Genomic DNA, 20,626 nt, shown 5'->3' with positions numbered 1-20,626 from the left:
TCATAGTTATCAAGATAATTCATAATCTAGTTACTTAACTGTATTATGTATTAATAATTACTAAAATACCTTTTCCCAATTCGTTTCTGAGATTAATTATAGGCCTAGTCATTTAAATAATATTCAACCTAATGAATTAAAGAAAATTGACATTTAAGGTTAAGCGAGTTAAAACAAAAAATGTTACTGGCAATTCGGCTTTTAACTTATAGTAGGTTTGTGTCCTAATAAGGGGTTTAATTTTGCATTCTTCTAAAATAAATGTACATACAGAAAAATTGTTCAATGATTATATTTCTCACCCTAGACGCATTTTTCCTGTACACATTTAACGTATTTAATCATAGCTATACAATCCCTAAGATATTTTGAAAATAACATAGTTAGTTTTGGTTGTTTACAGAATTTGATGGTTTTTATTGTGTTAACAAAGAGGTAAGTACAGTTTTATGCCTGTAAACATGATGTAATGCATGTTATTTCTTAAATCTGAAAATCCCTTTAAATATGTACCGTACTAGAAAAAAACTATGTTTTCAAAACAAAAGCAATATGAAACTATACTAGTTTGTCTTAAGATATTATAGGGTGATTCGGTTTCTCCAAGTACAAAACGAAAGTCTATTCAACAATAGAAACGTAATAAATCTGCTCCCTAACTGTAGGCCTATACAGTAGTCGTAACAACGGCATACTGCTTCTATCTTGGATATGAACCAAGGACAAGCAATTCCACTGAACAACTCTTCAAATGGGGACATAAATTAAGTTTATAGTCCTGTACCTGAGACTTCTTATGGCTTGTTGTAAAGATAAGGGTTTCATTTTAGTTAATCAACAGTACTTATTGACTTAGAACCAAAATTAAGGTAAGTTTATTTGGAATTTTAATAAAACAACGAAACAAAACTCTTCACTTTGAAAATAGTTTTTAAAGGAAAACCCGTATTTGAAGTAATAGGTCTTATGTATGTAAATTTTGTTTCAAGAATAAAAAAAAAACATTGAATGGAAATTAGAGTGGATTTATCTAGAATCTTTATGTAAATCTACAAAGTAATTAGCAGGCCGATTATAAAATAAAGCATTTTAACTTACAAATATAATGTTATCATAACAATACATTTTTCCTCGTGGTATTGCACCTATAAAGTATGTGATGGTGTTCAAGGCTATTGTCATTATAATTGATAGCTTTGCTATTATAATGGTTAAATATCTAAATACCATCAACATAAAGTGATCGTAGACTCCATGTCGCGCCACAATCATCGATCTTTGGAACTCTGCCATTTATTTTATAGTCTCTATATGTAGGACAGGCAATAGAGTACTCTGTGCTTTACCGGGACTTTGGATATTAAAAGAGGTACTGATGTTTACAAAAACAATATGTTCTTTAAAAAGAAAGAAAACTATAGGCCTAATATTAACTTTAGAACCATGTCATTTACAATTAGTGAGCTATCAATCGGGTTCATATTCTAGAATCAAAAATGAATCAAAACATAACGTACAACTTATAATGACATTGACAAATTATTTTGTTCTGTTTTTATTTTAAAAACAATGATTTACTAGATAAAAATGTTTTAGTGTTCTTGGTAACTTACTGGAGCTGCAGTGCTACCACTTAAATTTTTAGCTTTTAAAATAGCAAGTATAAACGTAAACAATCTGTTCAAATATAATTTTCTTTATGCTGTGAGTAATATTTGTAAATTTACCAGTTTAAATTTTTTTTTATTTCATATAAAATGACAGGTGTATTTTTATCATATAAGAGAAAACTATATATGTATGTTAAAAAACATATTATTTTTTTATGAAATATTGGATGGAACATTATATAATTTTCATTTGTTTAGAAACCGTAAAAATACCTATTTATCCCGATTCAGAGTAGTCTTAGCTCATTAAATGCTACCCAAACTATAGTGGACTAAGGGATACGTAGGTATAAGTAAATACAATTTTTAAACTGAATAAATTTAAATGAAATTGAGAAAAATAGCGTGTTTCTTTTTGGATCAAGTATTTGACATTATCAATAGTGTAATGTATTTTTATATACGTATTAAATAACGAAATAGTTCAATATTGTGTAAACAGCATCAATTTATAAGAAGTTAACACATTTCACTTTGAGTGGGAAAAGCTGTGACCTTTCTGTGAACGTAAAATGTTATATATTACGGTTAGAAAAATATGCAAAAGCTACAAACAACAATTTTAATATACAACGATGGACCAACCGAATTGTCAAAATTAATTAACAGAGATGGCATCGGCGCCCCGCCATTTTCAATTTGTGGCGTCTGTTTAGGAAAATAAATATGAACTGTTTGAACACTTGCTTTAAAAAAGACTTTGGTGGTTATGGTATTTTACATTCAAATAACAGGAACACTCTTATTAGTAAACTTTGAATATAAAATTCGTGTACATTATTAACTACATGATTTCATCATTATCATTTTTTACTAACGAAATGATACGCACTGCGAATAATTTATTCAGGGGAAGGTGTTTCTGCACTTAATATTAGTTCTGCTCATGCAATCAAGTTAATAAAGTTGTCTATAAATTTTGGTCTAGAAATCCGTTTATAGTATTCAAATATGAAATATCTCCGAGAATTTTCAAATGTATTATGGTCAGAACACACTGAACTGGAAACTCATGTGTAATGGTGTGTAAGTAAGCCATCAATGTATGATCACGAATCCCTTTGATACAAATCCTTTTTTCGTTGTAAATCTAAGATTTATTTGTTTTGAAAGATTATACCAGTGAGAAGACAAATGACGATTTATAGTTTAAGACAAATATATCCTAAACATAGATAAAAATATTGCCTTTAAGTTCTTAAAGATTGAGAGCATATTGATTTTAAGTTTATATAGATCAAGCGAAGGTTTGCTTGGTATGTACATTCTAATACAGATCTGTTATATTAATTTCAGTAAGATTAATGGGTCGGATTATCATTTTATCCACGTTTCATCATTGTATAACCTTTTACTGAACACATATATCCTCTGTAATATGAGACAAACTGGACAGTTTCCAAAAGAGTGTTTTTCAACTCATTCCTCTTATCTTTTAAATTGAATGTTTGTCACAGAAAGTTGAAAATAAAGGTTTTTATGATAATAAATGTGCTTTCGGGTTGCCGTGTAGTTTCTAAATATTTAATCATTCAATGAAATATAGTTTTTATGTAATTTTAAACATAGAAAGTTCTAGAACACTGTGGGTAATTAAGAGTAAAATACAATGCACTGATCGCGGGGTATTGATCAACAACAAAGAGTAAAGTTTGACGTGAACATTTCTAGAAAGCAAGAAAGTGTGACGGATCTGGTTTTGAAGCCAGTAAACAACATAACTCACTTGACGTTCTTCCTGTTGTTCAGAGCGTTATTTATTTCGCTTTATTCAACATCATAGAGATGTCAAACTAAAGATTTAAATACATATAATAATAATGTTTAAAGAGAGAGATTAAATGGCAATGCAATTGCTACATATAATTGTTGAAAACGTTTAATACTTTTTTAATAACCTACACATTTGTTGATTTTGACAAAAGTTGAATCATAATGTGAGTTTTCTTTTTTTATATTTTAGCTGAAATACCTAAGATAATTAAAAAACAGTTTTCTATCTGTTACACAATCACTATTACGTCATAGACGGACATCATTATTGCAAGGATACCGTTATTCTGAGTCACTGATGCGTTCTAGTTACAATGTTACTTAAGAGTAAATATTTGTTGGTGAACGTACTATTAAAAAATAATTTAATTATCAAAAAACCTCAATGCAAAACAATAAAATGTCACTATTTTTTTGGTATATCATTTAATGTTTTTTTCTTGTTTGTATATTACGCATTCACATCACAACTATTTTAACCAACAAAGTATTTACAAATATTGTTTAATATAGGGTAAAAGATGTAACTTTATAAAAATAGATCGACAACATATATCGACTAAATAACAGTTTAAGACAGTTCAAAAATATTTAAACACTTGTTCTCATTTTGTCTGATTTAAGCTGCACTTCAGGTATTTAACCCTCTTCACGAGACAATCTTAAATCATCTATGAAGTGTTATAATTGGACAAAGTTCAAGTTTTTCAATAAATATACTTTTCCTTAGTGTTAAATGGTCGAGTAGTTTGAAAGGCTTTAATCAGCATAAAACGAATCAAATGAATGTTATTGTTTCCGTAGAGATAAGGATATTAATACTTGTCAAGTAATACCTAAGGACTTTGCTGATAAATCGTAATTGAAGTGCAATTAAAGAATCCAGCTAATAACAAATTCAAATAGTATTTTGTTTCTAATAAAAATATGTTTATGATTGATTCATATCTTAGTTATAAATTATTACATACAATTTATACATAATAAACAGTACCAGTACGTTATATGTACGTTAACTCTAATTTTTCATGCTCGGTTACGTTTAATGTAAATTATTTCTATACTACCTTATAAGCATATTTGACAGTTCTGTTGAAACATGTAGTAGTTTAGAATTTCTTTCATTTTATCCGTATATTTGTCCGTAAATCTATAGAAAACTACAAAGAGTTGTTTTAGCTATTGAAATTAATCTTATCAGTATTTTACGTGTTCTACCAAATATTCAACAAAATCTTTGAAATATTATTATTTATAGGATACATAGGATTACATATGCATGACACAATTTAAGGTTTGTTTTTTTAAATATCATTATAAAAATTTATATAATTTTTTCCATGTGACAAAATATAATTGGTTCTGGAGTTTAAAAGTTATCAGTTCAATTGGTGATGGCATTATAAAATAAAATAACCATGTTGTTGAAAGGGTTTAAATTATTAACAGATAACAGTTAAAACATCAAGTCGATTTAAGCACAATTTATTGCATTTAATCCATCCATCGATATCTGTCAACGGACACAAATGAAAGAATATAACTTACCGGTTTTATAATGGTATTAGTTATTCAAAAATCTATGCTGTTAGCATATTCATTGCATGGTCCTTACATTTTATCAATATATTATATTTGTACAAGTTATTGTAAATGTAGTTTAGTTCAAGATATTATAATCGTGACTGAACCACTACCACGACACATAATTTGTGTAAATATAAATAATGTAAACAGAATATGATGATTGCTTTAAAAAAATTTATGTGTTTTTAACATTTCATATTGTTTCGCATACAGGTAATAGTAATTTTGTGAGGTCACTTTTTTGTGTAAAATACACAATTTAAGTGTTTAAAACGTAGCGTTGACAAAAAATTATTTAAATTTGATTCTAAGTGTTTCGCTTAAAGGTTGTTGTACTATTTTATAGTTACTTTATTCTTTAGTTGGTTTTTTATAGAATTGTTTAATGTACATCTTAAATTATACGAAAACAATCATTCTTTCTTCATTTTTTTTTACCCATGCTAGCTGTTTATGATTACGTATGCAATTAATTAATGTAAAGTTAAGTATGAAGCGACATTCGTTTAGTCTGCAAATTTGCTCGAGGTATTTTTTGTGTTCTTTAAAGTACATAAATATTTTGCTAGCTCGACTTCGTAATATTAATTAGTCGGACTTTTTTCAATGAAAACAACTAATAATATTTTATGAATTTATAGTTTAATGATAATCTATACAAACATACATGTGAGTACTACAGTGTGATGCCAGCTGTTTTACAGTAAAACTTTTAAATAGTAAAGAAATAAATTGTGGTACTAGATTTATATTTCACATAGATAAGTACGTGTTCTAAGCCCTGGCTAGCAGGAACAAAGAGTACGAGCAACATTTGAACGGTTTTATTTTTTTACAGATCCCCTTGAACTTAAGTGCTTCCCTAAAATGGCAAAACCCCTTATTTTGGAGCATTTGGTAAAACCCATAGACCTCAGATTGCAATTTCAGGGCAAGTAAATAAGGAATAAAATCATAGTAAAGAAAGAAATACACAACGTTAACCATAAATCTTCTAAACTATTAACGGGGAAGTAATTTAATCGACTTCAGGAACGGTATGAAAGGGTTTGAAATAAATAAAATATGTCGGAAAATTATAAGACACTGCCACACCTCAACATTCAGAATGATACATAGTAATTTAGTCTAAATATTTATATTTAGTCTGAAAAGCGACTTAATTTTTTCCTTTCCTTCAACAAGTGTTTGGATGTCTGGCCTAAAAAGACCATTGCAGTAATATAGTTTATCAAATATTTTAGTAAATTTAGAACTACATTACATTATTTAAGTTTTGGAGAAGTAATTCGTTCACACCTTATAAAATTAATATTGTAAATCTTTCTTTTTTTATCAACGTCTATGACAGTGAAATATATTTGTGGCTAAGTTTTACTAACGTGATATCCGACTAATTACAAAATAAAACATGACGCACTGTTATTGTAAACGGAATGATTATGTTGCTTAAGGCATTAATGCAGGTGGTGTGGAGTCCAGCTTACAAGTCGCAGTATGTATTTTACATCATGCAAATACATAATGTTTTGCGTATGAATACAATCTGAAGATGCGTATATAAGATACGTTTCAAAATAATCTACAGTAGGTCATCGATTTCTATTACTAAAGAGTTGTAGTAATACTACTACTAGTACTAGAATATAGATTTACTACAACGCAGTAATGGAGGTTCACCGATTTATAAAAAAGTAAGGTACTAAAGCAAGTAGAATCGGTTTATTATTGGAAACCGTCCACCACTAAAAACCATTGATTACTGTGAGTATGAATGTGAATATTTCAGTTCTCACTCTACACTAGCTAAGTAATTATAAATACAAATAGATAAGTTCTTAAAGATTTTACTTCTGTAACAAAGACTTCATTTAGAAGAGTGAATTTTATACTTAACTTTAAAGAAAGGTTCATTTAATGCTTCCTCAAAGGTATTTTCTACTGTAATAGCATACTTCATTAAACAAAGGTAGGTACAAATAACTAGTTAAATGTACATCTGTTGTGACAGCGCTAGATAATGTGGTCTACCGAAGGTAATAGGAACGCTTTGTTAAATGCAACTTGGTTGCACACTAACTAGTAGACAGCTATAATTGAATAATCTGTGTGCTTGTTTAAATTAACCTAAATTAACTGTATATCCCTTTTTATTTACAGCGTTTATAGTCGAATTATAGGCTACATTTATTAATTCTTCCAAATACGCTTTTACCAATAATATTGTTTATAGATCCAACCCCTCATTGGTGAAAACTCTTTGTAGCGAACCGAATACATAAATATCGAGATGTTATATAGTTTTGAAACCTTTTCCTGCTCAATGAACCAAGGGGAATCGTTGTTATGTTTTAAATTCTACAAATCTCTTGGCAACAAAGAAAGTTAATACATTTTGAAGTAGCACTAGCTGTAAATAAAAATAGCTTAAAGGCATTGTTGTTGGTAAATCTTCAAAAGAGGTAGAAGTTTTACACTTTCAAAGAAGTGTTTGACTTTATTGGATAACATAAACTTTGGCTATATGCTGCAATCTTTACTGTTTTTATATTGGTTTTTTTGTTTTTTTTATATTTGGTGATAATTTATTCATCAGAACATACATCCGCAAAGCATCATTTTTAACCACAGTGGGCTGACTATGTATATGGATTATATGTAAAATATTACTATACCAATGGAATATAGTATTTATAAGTGTTATTAATGAGTAATTATTATAATAATCATGTCCCATGACCATACTTAATATAAACAATTATACTCATAATAAACCTCAGTGATAAAAAGTTATAACAAGAACTCTTTTACCCTGATTTGATAAAACCAACGCAGAGTAGGTAAACATGGATAATTCGTTTATGTTAAGAGTATTTTTAATTTAACAAAAAGTATATAGATTACATGTTAGCATTTTTATTATTGGTTGATATAAAAAAATGTAAAAGTTGTTGTCTAAATTTCTGTTCTAAAATCAATTTACTTATATTAAAAGATAAAAAAATTATGACACTAGAATAATCTAGTTTTTCTTATTCCGTTAATACTTCAGAAAATATATAGCTTGATCGTACACTATTAAAATCCTTTCTACTTTATAACATTTATGAGTTTAAGCAGATAGACCTAATATAGAAAAGTATCTCTGAAATGAAAACATTTTACCAAGACAAAATTTATAAACTGAATATTATGATACCCACATGAATAGGTTCCATGTAATTGCCCTGCAACTCAATAAAGGTGATATCCTAAAATCTATTATTATTGCTATTGTGGGGATAATTTATCCATATTATTTTAGATATCACGGTTATATATTCTTAAAAATTATCTTATCCTATAAACATATTATTCCTGATTTATATTTTATTATAATGGATTAACTTTGATTATTTATAGCAGCGTATTATTGATTAAATTAAATAACCACGAATCATGAATTAAGTCGAATATTATACGAATAAACACGAATATTAAATAACAGTGTGACATTAATTGTAATATACAAAATGTATGATTATAAGGTATTTGAAAATAAACACAACTTCTAATTTCGTCTATTAATTACTCGCCCGTTTGTTATTTAAAATGGAATTAAGATTCTGCATGCAAAATACGGTGTGGTGTTAAAAATCCTTATATTTAAGATAGAGCCTCAGACTCCTCAGGTACCAGACCGTTAACTTAATTTATGTCCCCATTTGAAGAGTTGTTCAGTAAAATTGCTTCGTCCTGGTTAGACTCCAAGTCAGCAGTTAGAGTTTGTTGTATAGCTCTGTCACTGTACACTGTGCACTTTACACTATACAGAGTTTAAACTATGACAAGATTGAACTATTACCATTGCATTTCCATTTTAAATACTGAATACTATATGATTTGTTAATTTGAGATTTTAAAAGTCTTTATTCAATTATGAAAACTGTTTTAAAAATAAATCTGCAGTGGTGGATTTAGGCCTTCCCCGTAAATAAATGTTTGAAAAATACATTTATAACTCAAAATGAAAAATGTTTCTACGCAAGTAAAAATCAAATTGTATACCTAATAAAGATGCGCTGTTGACAGACATTTCACAGTAGACTGCTTTAAAAATCTTTAATGAAATTATTTAACAGTCTTGGTCAGATAAAGCGTGCTAAATGAAGGTTAATACATTAATATACGTTGCTTTTAGGCTTCTAGCTTGAATTAGGAAGTATTCTAGCAATAAACTGTAGAAAATAACACACAAAACATACGTGTCCTAAGCGTTTTGAGCTTTATTAACACATTCATTAATTCTTCATTTAATTTTGCCAACACAATAAGCAGACGGGAGGCAAACTTTTAGAACCTTCAATATAAGTACATCTTTATATGTATATTTTCATTAGTTAAGGAGTAGACCACACTCCATTAATCTACACCTCAAAGATATAGAAAGTGTCCCAACATTTATGTATTATAAATGCACAACTTTTTTGTTGCCATGAACATGAAAGACACAATATTATGTAGCTTTGACAGGAAGTTAAAGAAAAACTGTACTAAAAGGAACTAATATTATAAAATAGTTTTACTGTCTGTAAATCGTCTATGGATATATATTTGGGATAGCTGAATAACAAAGCAAAAAATGCATTTAGAAAACATATTTTTATTTGAAAGGCTGTAAATAAATTATACACTTTCGTATCGAATCTTTTTGTAAATTTTAAATCATTTTAGTTATTATTCGTGATTGTAGACTGATTCTATAATAACTACATCCAATAGATGAAATGGTTATGCATTTTTATCCAGAGTAGGTCAATGTTATTGTACCACTCACTTTTCATTACTTGGGGCCGAAAACCATTTTATTTATGATTCATTTAGGTCAGGCATTTTACCTGCAGTACACCTGGTTAAACTACCTAAGGATGGTCGAGCCCAAGTTGTATTGAGTAAAATACTTTTACTCCATTCATCTTGGGTTGAGCCTGGTCGAGCAGAGAGGGTAAGCAGTTTAGAGTATGCGGATTGCTGTTTACTTGCCTCAAGAGTCACATTAACAAATTACCTTTTAAATTTGAGAAATATGCAATGGTTACTGACAGTAAAAGTAAAAATTTGGTGATTCTTAGTTTATAGGGATTATTTAAAGATTGATATTTGTTATGCTAGCTTACCTTATCTTTGCCAGGTTCTTGAATATTGTAGATTATAAGCTCGGTGTACATTTCCCCAAAGATGTGGCATCTTCAGGAGCAGAGTTAATATTCATACCACTTTATACTATTTTTTTTTTAACTATCGGTTGGTGGACGATTTACTGCGCGGGCGTTACGCACGTGAATGCGTGTGCTGACCGGAGGTGCTACGTATGTCAATAAGCCAGACAGCCAGACAGTGACATACGACTGGTAATACGCGTAATATGAACATTTACGATAAAGTAAGCTATACTTTGTACAAATACTCTTGAATAAACGATTGTACAAAATGTACTGCCTTTGTTGAGAAAGTATGAAATCATCTATACTCTAAAATATAACATAATTCAATTTAATAACAAATGCATTTTATTTCACTCTTTTACTCACTTATAGATGACACGATAACAAACAGTTAAATATTTTGTGGAGAGTTTAATAAAGGGTTGGTAAATCTCTGATTCACTTATTACCAGAATATAATACATGAAATCAAAGTTAATATGGCTGTTCGTATAATTTATTTTCCTGTAAAATTAAATTATACATACATGTTGATGAGTTATTGCCATCGATCTCTATAGAGATCGATGGTTATTACATGTTTAAAAAGGGTTTTCACTTAAGCCATAAGATTGATATGTTTATTCGGGTTAGAATTGTGTACAAGTGTTAATAAGTTCTCAGCTACATGTCTGAAGATATATTCTCCAGACTGCAGGGTTACCCAAGTCATTATTCTCTGTCTCTTGTCTCCTGTCTCCGTAAACCCGCAGGTTCTTTATCTTACTGACATTCTGACGAAATTCACACTGTTGTTTAAATATTTAATCTAAATGCCTAGTCGTGTCTAAGATGATTGTTGTACTTGGTAACTAATATGTTAACGAAATCATCTTTATACATTAGTAAAAAGCAAAACAACCGCCAGACCTTTTCAATTCTGTTTTCTTTCATCGAAAAATAAAATCAAAGAGTGCAGAAAATCATAGGTGTTTCTATTAGTAAACAGGTTAAATGATGGAAAATTGTCTTCCATGTGGAAGAATGTTATTTATTCACTTAACTTAGGTTATGTTATCAGGCTAGAGAAAATAATTATAGTACCTCAGGTTTTGAAAGTTGTATAGAATTGAAATCAAGTTTAATACACACCTATGAATGAATCCTATCGTACTAAATATAAGTGTATATTGATTACACAATAGTTGAAAATATTTTGATTTAAAATGGTAATTCTATTCTCACGAAGTGCTGTTTGGTGTTTTTCTCTCTTTTTAAAATCAACACTTTATTCCTCAAAAGTTTAAAGACCTGTAAATACCCCCTTTAGTGAGAAATAATCTTTTATTAATTTAATGTATACTAAGAATACATTTGTTATTGGATATTTGTTACCAAATTAAAAGTCCAGTCGTTCCAGTTGGACTTGTACACGTTAAAGGCAGTTCTATGACTATATATTTGTCTATGACTATATAACATCAATGACCCTCGTGCATTCGAAAAAAATAACTTATTTAGAAATTTAAACGATATATTTACTTGGGTTATTATTAAAGAATGCTACTTTCAAGTATTTAAGTAGGTCGTTTCGTATTTGTTAAAGGCAGATATACGACTCATGACGTACGAATGAGGAGCCCCTCATTGTGAAGTATGAGATGTCTCCAGTCTTACTAATGACAGGTCATTGTTGAGACTGGCAAAGTTTTAATGACGCTTCTTGGGCTAGTCATGACGCAACGACTTCTCAATAGATTTGCAAATATATTTTGAAATATATGTTGTTATGTAGTTTACAACGGTTTTGTGATTTTTAGAGATATCAAAGCATCAGTATAACAAAGAAACGTTAAAAAATAATTTCAAACAGCAGACAATATGTTTTAGACAAAAAATATCATGCATCCAATAAATAGTTGTTGACAACGTTGCATTTATGCTGGAAATTTGTGACCGAAGATTTTTTGCATAAAATTATATCAGGGTTTTTTGCATGCAAAGTTGTTTAATATTGTCAATAAAGGTTCAAAACATTTAATACAATTAACAATGATAATTAGGATTATTTTATACTTAAACTTTGTAAAGGTGAAATAAAATTAAAAGTTGTTAGATAAAAAGTGTATTTATTTTTTCCGTAATGGGGATATCTATTTTTTAATTTAGTAAATGGTTCAGGCCATGGTCTTGTTACTATCTAGCATCAGTTATCTCTAAATAATAAAATAACTTAAAGATCAATATTTATTTATCAGTATTATAAATATTAGGGTCATTTGAACATGTTTATGTTCAGTACGTATTTGGACAACTGGTTTCCAAAGCCCAGTTTAAAACATTATGTAGCACATACATATTGAATTGCTTATATTAATAATATTTATTTTATCAAACCACCTGACTACTTAACACAAAGACAGTCTACGTCTAACTCGCTATAAAAATGTTTGTTAAATAATACCAACCCAGTCCGGATAATATTTACTATATTGTCTCATTTAAATATTACTTATTGTTACAATTTGCATATGATTGATGAACATGGTAGTTTGGTTAAGCTTAAATGGTTCACCATTGTTGTGATTACTTACAGGAACAGCTTAACACATTGCAAGCAAAGCTTTGACAGTTTGAAAAAAAACATAAGCGGATTATGACGCAGTCTCTGTCCCTCAATAGACTATATTTTGATATATAAAATATGGTCTTACTAAGTTCAAATAACTTTTTCACTTTAATAATTAAGTGTTTATTTCTGTTGAAAATGCATAGTTGCAAATTCTATCCACTTATTTTTTCAATAATAAAATCACAAGTGAAGAAAAAAGCATGATAGTATGGGTGGTTTTCATTTTTATTTTATTAGATGATCGATTTTTGTTTTTATTTTATTAGATGATCGATTATTTTGAGATTAGTATGTGTGTTACTAAAAAATTCAAGAATATAAATTTATTTTCACGAACTTGACAACAACACTTATGGGATTATAAAAAGCCTACTGAGTTGAACCTAGTTTACGCGTTGTTAAAAATTATCCTTTTGTATAAAAAATGGGTGGGGGGAATAATTTGGAATTAATAAATCAAAAGAATAGTTTTTTTTTATTTAAATAATCTTTACAATTTAGTTTATTTCAACTGTACTTCACACTGATATAAAATAGCATCATCACTCCGTTGTCAAAGCAAGCTGTTGTAGACATCGATTTATTGCTGTGGCTGAATGATGATTTTACTGAAAAATGTTTAAGCTTAATGAAGCAATGAATCATATTTTTAATAAAAAACTACAAAATAAAATAATACCTTGGCTAAATGAATGTGAGCTAAAGAACAGTAAGGTATAATGTAAAAATCTGTATGGATACAAATTTAGATTAAATTAATATGTGTCACTATTACATACACACATTATTAAGTGGATTTTATTTACGAATGTATCAGCAAATCTTCTTCTTAATTAACGTGATTTTAAATATAAAACAATTAACAAATGTTTTAGTATGAGTTTGTGATAGTACGATCTCTCGACCAGAAGGTACAGCTTAGCTGTCGTGTTTTTTACACGTAGAAAATTCGGCCAAATTTACAGATTATAGCCTATTGTTTGTTGCTATAAACTACGATTATCTGTACTTTAAAAACTTTAATAAAAAACTTTAAAAAACTGGAATAAAGATGCAATAGAATAATGTTATTATACCAATAATATAACGCAACAATAAATGCATTTAGGATGAATTCTGAGTTTTTTTAACCAAATAAGAAAATAAATAGCTTTATTGCTGCTGAATTATAAGGACAAAATGTAAGGGTGTAAATTAATATATTAAAAACTTAAATATAGGTTTTTGAATAGAATAACTAAAAAATATCAAGCAGAGGTGCAATAGGTAAATACCCTACATTCTATGATGCAACTTTAGTGAATCTTCGTGGGAGTTAAATATTCAGTGGTTAATATTGCAAACACTTTAAATTTTAGACGGACAGAAATAACGACTGAACACAACATATGCTCATGTTTGTAGGACAAACAGTTTTAATTAAACATGACTGTTATGTGTAAGGAGACGTGCTTGCGGCTTTCCAGTTGCTTTTAATGGTATGTTTTTAATATGTAGCCGAGTTTACAAACTTGCATATCTAACTATTTTTTTTTAATTTAAAAGATTATTTTTGGTTAATGGATCATTGAAGTGAAATAAAGAAAGAAAAAAACATCAATGTTATCTTTTAACATAATCTAATTTAATGTGAATTGGCACCTTCTTAACAAGCGGTCCTTGCTAACAAGTGTCATTTACAAATACCCTTGAATACATATATTAAATGCAATTATTGCAATCCTCGACAATAAGTTAACTTTGAAAACAAATCATATTTAATTATCCTTATGAGAGACGTGTTTAACGTGTTTAAAGGGTTCTAATGTATTTGCAATTGAAAAAAAAAAACTTACAAAAGCAGAATAATTTCACAATTCATTTATTTTTACGGAATATTTAACATTTACCTCTGGAGGAATAATTGTTTCAAGTATTTTGATACAGCTTGGTACACTTACAAATGGTCAGATTTTTTTCCTAAAATATATTTTTGTAATTTTGTGTTAAAATACATATTTTACTACTCTGTCGCTTATAACATGGTCTCTGGTTACAGAAACATTCAATACTAACTGTTTGTAGGTGACAACAAATCATATTACACAAACACTCAGTGAAACGTGTCTTGAGTTTGATTTACAATTTCCAAATCTCGTTTCGATTACTCTTACTTGCAAATTAAAGTTTCGTCTAACTGTAAATAAAATTGTTGGCCTATTGGTTTTATTTTTATACGTTCATCTTTATAAAAAAGATATTTTATTTCACCAGTTAATACAAAGATTTAAAAAATACATTAAAATAACAATAAAGAGTTACAAGAAAATACATGAAATAGTTCTTAGAAACTTGAAGTGTTTGTGTTAATCAAGAACTACGTTTCTGTACCACTAACCACTAACCCCTTTTCTATATCTCGAACACCCCTATGTCACATATTAAAACTCTTTATCTTTATAATCTCAAGAAAATCTTCACTAATCTTTATTACTCATCATTTACTCATTTACGTAGAATATTTCCAATATTACATGTGTGTATTTGAAACTTGAAAGATTGGACTAAAACAAAACACCGATTAAATAGTATTTATTTATATTATTCAAAAATTCCAGTAACAATTGTAGGCTTGCCGTACAGAAAAAGCTCAATATTTTTACCCAAAAGGTGTTGTTAAACTTTGTTAAACAGTTTTAGTGTTTTGAAAAATCATTAAGGCCGAATATGAAAATGATAACTGTGTTTCCAGATTTTTTTCTTTTGGGAATTAATTGACATTTTTATTTTTATTGTTTTCATTGGATGTTTATTGCAAGAAAATATTTGATATGGCCTTGCAACTCTATGTGTCAAGAAATTATAGCACAGCAATTATCCAAGCTGAACTAAGCAAAGTGCTTCTATTACATTAAGTACAGTAAGTTCCCGTCTTATTTACTTTGTATTTTGATTAATATGCATACAGAACACTTCCATAAGATTCTGTGACAAAATATACAGGGTGTCCCGGAATTCTTTTGTTTATTTGTTCCTGAGGTCAAAACAATGCAAAAACACAATTTAAAACACGGGTCTAAGATGCCTTGTTTCTGTCTGTGTGTCTCTATATGATTTTTACAAACTAATCCATAATTGTTTAACTCCTTAAGCGATTGACTTGAAACATGGTACGTAATAATCAAAAAGTACGCCCAATCTTTGCACAAAGTATCAGATTCATAAATTGTACCAACCTATAATCAAATCACTGTGTTTATTTAAATACTCAATGTCGTTAACATTACAAACAATGTTAATTTCCTGAAGATTATGATACATTTACCCACCATTAAATTGAACAATGTATTTATTCAAGTTTAAGATAAAATCAACAATCATTTGAAAAGTGTGTTAATAAATTAAATGTTCTCATTAAACTTAATCAGATTTGAATCAAAGCAACTTTGAATCAAATTTACAATAGGTAGAAGTCGATGGAACTTATTGGTTTTGAATGCTTACATCGTGTGTGTTTGAGTCATTGTTGAAGTTGTTTGCTGGGTACCAAACAATTACGTATTCTCATTGTGACTCCTTTGTGCATTTAGATGACAACATTAAATCGATCCTTTGTAAGAGGAACACTTCATCGAGTCGTGCCTTTGTTAAAAGAGTTCTAAAGGCCTGCTTTCTTCTTTCATGTTTTATTTTATCACCTTCATTTAATTGGAAACATTCTATGGATAGAGATAGATTAACGGCAAGAACCTTTTAATATTTTAAAGTTAAAGTAAAGATTACATTTTCAACAAAATATTTTCGAGCATTTTTATGTATTCAGTTTGATTGTTTATAAGTCGTATGCAGTAAAACCCGTCATAAACTATAACAATTTTGATTCCTCTCCCCCAACAAAGTTGTATGACCTTGATATGTACACATGTACTACTTATTAATTTTCCATGCGTTTTGTGTAGCATTATACCGTGAATCAGACCATGTATGTTAACATATGTAATATATAACATGATTGGTAAAGTCTACCATGTGATTATCATTTAAATATATGATCTTTTGAAATTACTGCCAGGCTAAAAATTTAATTTATCATTGATAATAGTGATAGTGGAAATACTTTTGCAACTACGGTATTCTGTTATTCGTATTTTCTATGGTACTTTTTTGGAAAGGAAAATGAAGCGCTTCGATTATCTTGTGGTAATACAACTCATGATGGTTGTAGAAAAGTACACTCTTTTGGTGGATCAATCGAAATTGAGTCCATCTTCATTGAAAAAACTTTCACCTTACAATGGTAAGGGTAAATCTTGTTCCAGACAAATGCTTAGGGTGGATTAAAATGAAAATTTTATTTTGTATAAAATATACTTTATTAGGACGAATAAAAACACATTCTACAACGATTTCTTTCAGATGTGTTTATTTTCAAAGGTGATTTGCCACAAGGAATAAATTCAAGAAGTGTTTGTCTGTTGAGCATCACGTTGGCAAACAGTTTCTTTTGGTACGTTTAGTCAGTCAGGTAATGCCTGTCAACATTTTTGACCGAATGTGAACAGCGTTAAAACGACGACTTTGTTTGCCCTTAAACCTATCGATCTCTATAACTACAACTTCTTTAGTAATAGAGATCAATGCTTACATCACAATTACCACAAACTTATTTTACCTTAAAGTGTTGATATTATTAATATTGTTTCTTAACTTATGTTATTGAAGCTCAGTTCCCAGAAACTCTTATTATTTTTGTTAAGATACCCATAAAAACTTATATTATACCAAGAGTACATGTCTGCCCTGAAATTTGTGTTTTCTTAGTTTAACCACCATAGAGAATTTCAACAGGGTATTCAAACTTTATCCTATAGCTAACAGAATAATTATGAATCCGTCCTACAGTGAAATAATTAAAGAAAATGCAAAGAAAATATGCGTTGAAGGTATAAGGGAATTATTGTGTTGGGGCAATTATTTTTATGAAAAATCTGATTTCAAACACAAAATGACGTACAATAAAAATATATATTCAAGATGAAATAATTTTTTTTAGATTGTGACTGAAAATAAATATTTAAACGTTGACTCTATTCTTGACTCGTGTACAAATATTCAGAGATGACCAAACTACAATCATCACCCGTTGATTACAATTAAAGCAAGAGGCTTGTGAATATTCAGACTACATCGTTATGCACCATTCTGTCGGTTAGGTTGTGATTCTGGCTTGGAAACAAACAGATGTATTGTGTAATGGTAACCGTACAACCCTTGTAAATAAATAATCTAAATAAAATAATCTATACACGAAATTTTAGGTTTGGGAATTTAAAGGAATTAAAGTTAATAATGCAAAACATTTGTAAAAATTGTTTATTTTGATATTGAACAGCTGTTCATTGATACTTAAATTATTTATAACTATAAAAGAATTTTGCAAGTTTTTCTTTGTCAAGACATATTAGAAGAACATGGGTCTGTAGCAGAAACATCTACGTTCACTGGAATCAAAACTATTAAATATTACGTAGTACAGCGTATGTACTTACATGTACATGCACTGTAAGTAAACGTACATAGCTTATACAAATTATTACAAGGCATCCTAATTGCAATTTTTGCCTTTTATAGCGTATTTAGTTTAAGACGCATCTCAAACTGTAGTTTAAGGTTTCTTGTGTATCATTTAGAAACCTAATTTTCAGAACTATAAGATGAAACTCTACAACACTCTGTGAATACTTCATTTCTCATGGCCAGATTTTGTAATCATAAATATAATACTAAAACTAGATCGTATGTCAGCGACAAAGTTCAATCAGTTATTCAAGACTAGTAAACATTGTCTAGAGCAATAAGCGTAGTGATAGATTGACACAATTCACTGTTGTATGCAGTTGAATACACCATTATCTTGATATGTATGTGGATGTAGATAGCAACGTACGTGGATTGATTACATTTTCTCAGATATATCTACGGCATGTAGTACAACGCTATTATATATCATAATACCACACAGCTAGTGAAAATGTTAAATTATGCTAAAATCCAAATCACCTCCTTGTTTACTAGTATAATCAATATTATGTATTAGCGAAAAAGGCATTTTTCTAAAGTAGTGCAGGAGATACATTCTTTACAAATAAAAACAATCACAATGATAATTAATTGACATTAATTGTACATGTTTTGTATTATTTACGGTTTGTCCGTTTCCTACACAGGAAATGTTTGATGTTAGGTTACCAACCAATAATATACACTTGGAATATGTTTTAACAAATTAAAAGATCAATATGAAGAAACAAATTTCAAAAAATTATTTGCTGTTTAATAAGATTAAATTCTTGTTTTATATTTTACGTATAAACAAGAAGAAGGTCATTTGTGAGAGAACATCATTACTGGGACATTCTTGGTGTGACGTCTTTTTACTATCTACGATCTGTGACGTGGCCCATGTCTCTTATACCTTTTTATTATTAGCAGTTGACATATAACTACAATGCACAAGATTTTGTTAAGCAAATAATTAGTGCATTGTAAATATTCAGGTTATTATAATTATGTAATGAAATATTCAGTTAACCCGATGTAGTAAAGGAGTTTAATTTAAAATGATACAATTACCGCCTCACATTCTTATAATATTAGTGTATCCTGTTTTCTATTATCACAAATCTTTAATGACCACTGACAAGTCATGGTTATTTAATAGTTACTTATAATAGAGGTTAATATTTAATTTTTCAAAGCGTTATACAAAATCCATAAATATAGCGGGAGTATTATACTACAAAAAGATATCCTAAAGGTATCTAGGATAGGGGATTGTACTTAAATGTACGTTGTTACAATAAATGTGTTTTACAATAAATGAAGTAACTATTATTTAACGATATGAAACATACAAATATTTACTCTACTTAGTTTGTAGCGTTATACACATAGCTAGAAGTCACCAATGACTCAGAATATTAATGTCCTAACAATAATGATATAATAATGAATGGTATACCTTATATAAAACGTCATTATGACCTGAAAGTATGCAATATTTTATATATAAAGTGGGAGACTTAGGAGAAAAGAACGTAAGGATAACTAGCTAATCCCGATATAAATACTCCTACTATTTACTTGGTAATGACAATAAAAGTATATTTAGCACATGTATATGTTATTTCTGTTTTACTGTAAGGATTTCAATCGTTTGTGATAGTACTCAAATTATACGAAAACCGTACTAACAACCAGGTTTCAAAACTATAAAATATCGAGACGACGTCTTGAACTTATTTATTTATTTATTTCAATAATGAATTACATATAGTGAGTTACTCATCATGACTAAATACTAAAACTAAGTAACAATGCAAAACTGATGAACAGTACAATAAGGATACATGCAAAATCTAAGACAGTAAAAACTACTTATACATAGGAATAACAAGACATAAATAATACAAGACATACGGTAATTGAATAAATAGTAAACATTTTAAGTCTAAAAAATATGTACATAACATAGACAAGTGAGGCTAACCTAGGAAATATAACAATAAATATAATTGATATTTGGAGTGATAAATATAATACTGTGGTAACAAGACAAAACAATAAGAACAGTACATGTGATGGACGTATGATAGAGCTAGGAACGATGATAAATAAATAATACATTGATGCCTTACTTTTCACACCATTCTACGTTGGTTTCAAGTTCAATAGAGATCTGGTGGTGATGAATGTATAAGCCAATGTAGTTATGTGAAGCTCGATCCCCATGACAGACTATC

This window comes from Macrosteles quadrilineatus, unplaced genomic scaffold (genome assembly GCF_028750875.1).
Source record: "Macrosteles quadrilineatus isolate MER2022 unplaced genomic scaffold, UCM_ALF_1.0 Scaffold_2__2_contigs__length_208266976, whole genome shotgun sequence".
NCBI lineage: Eukaryota > Metazoa > Arthropoda > Insecta > Hemiptera > Cicadellidae > Macrosteles > Macrosteles quadrilineatus.
Note: the sequence above shows the minus strand (reverse complement) of the source record.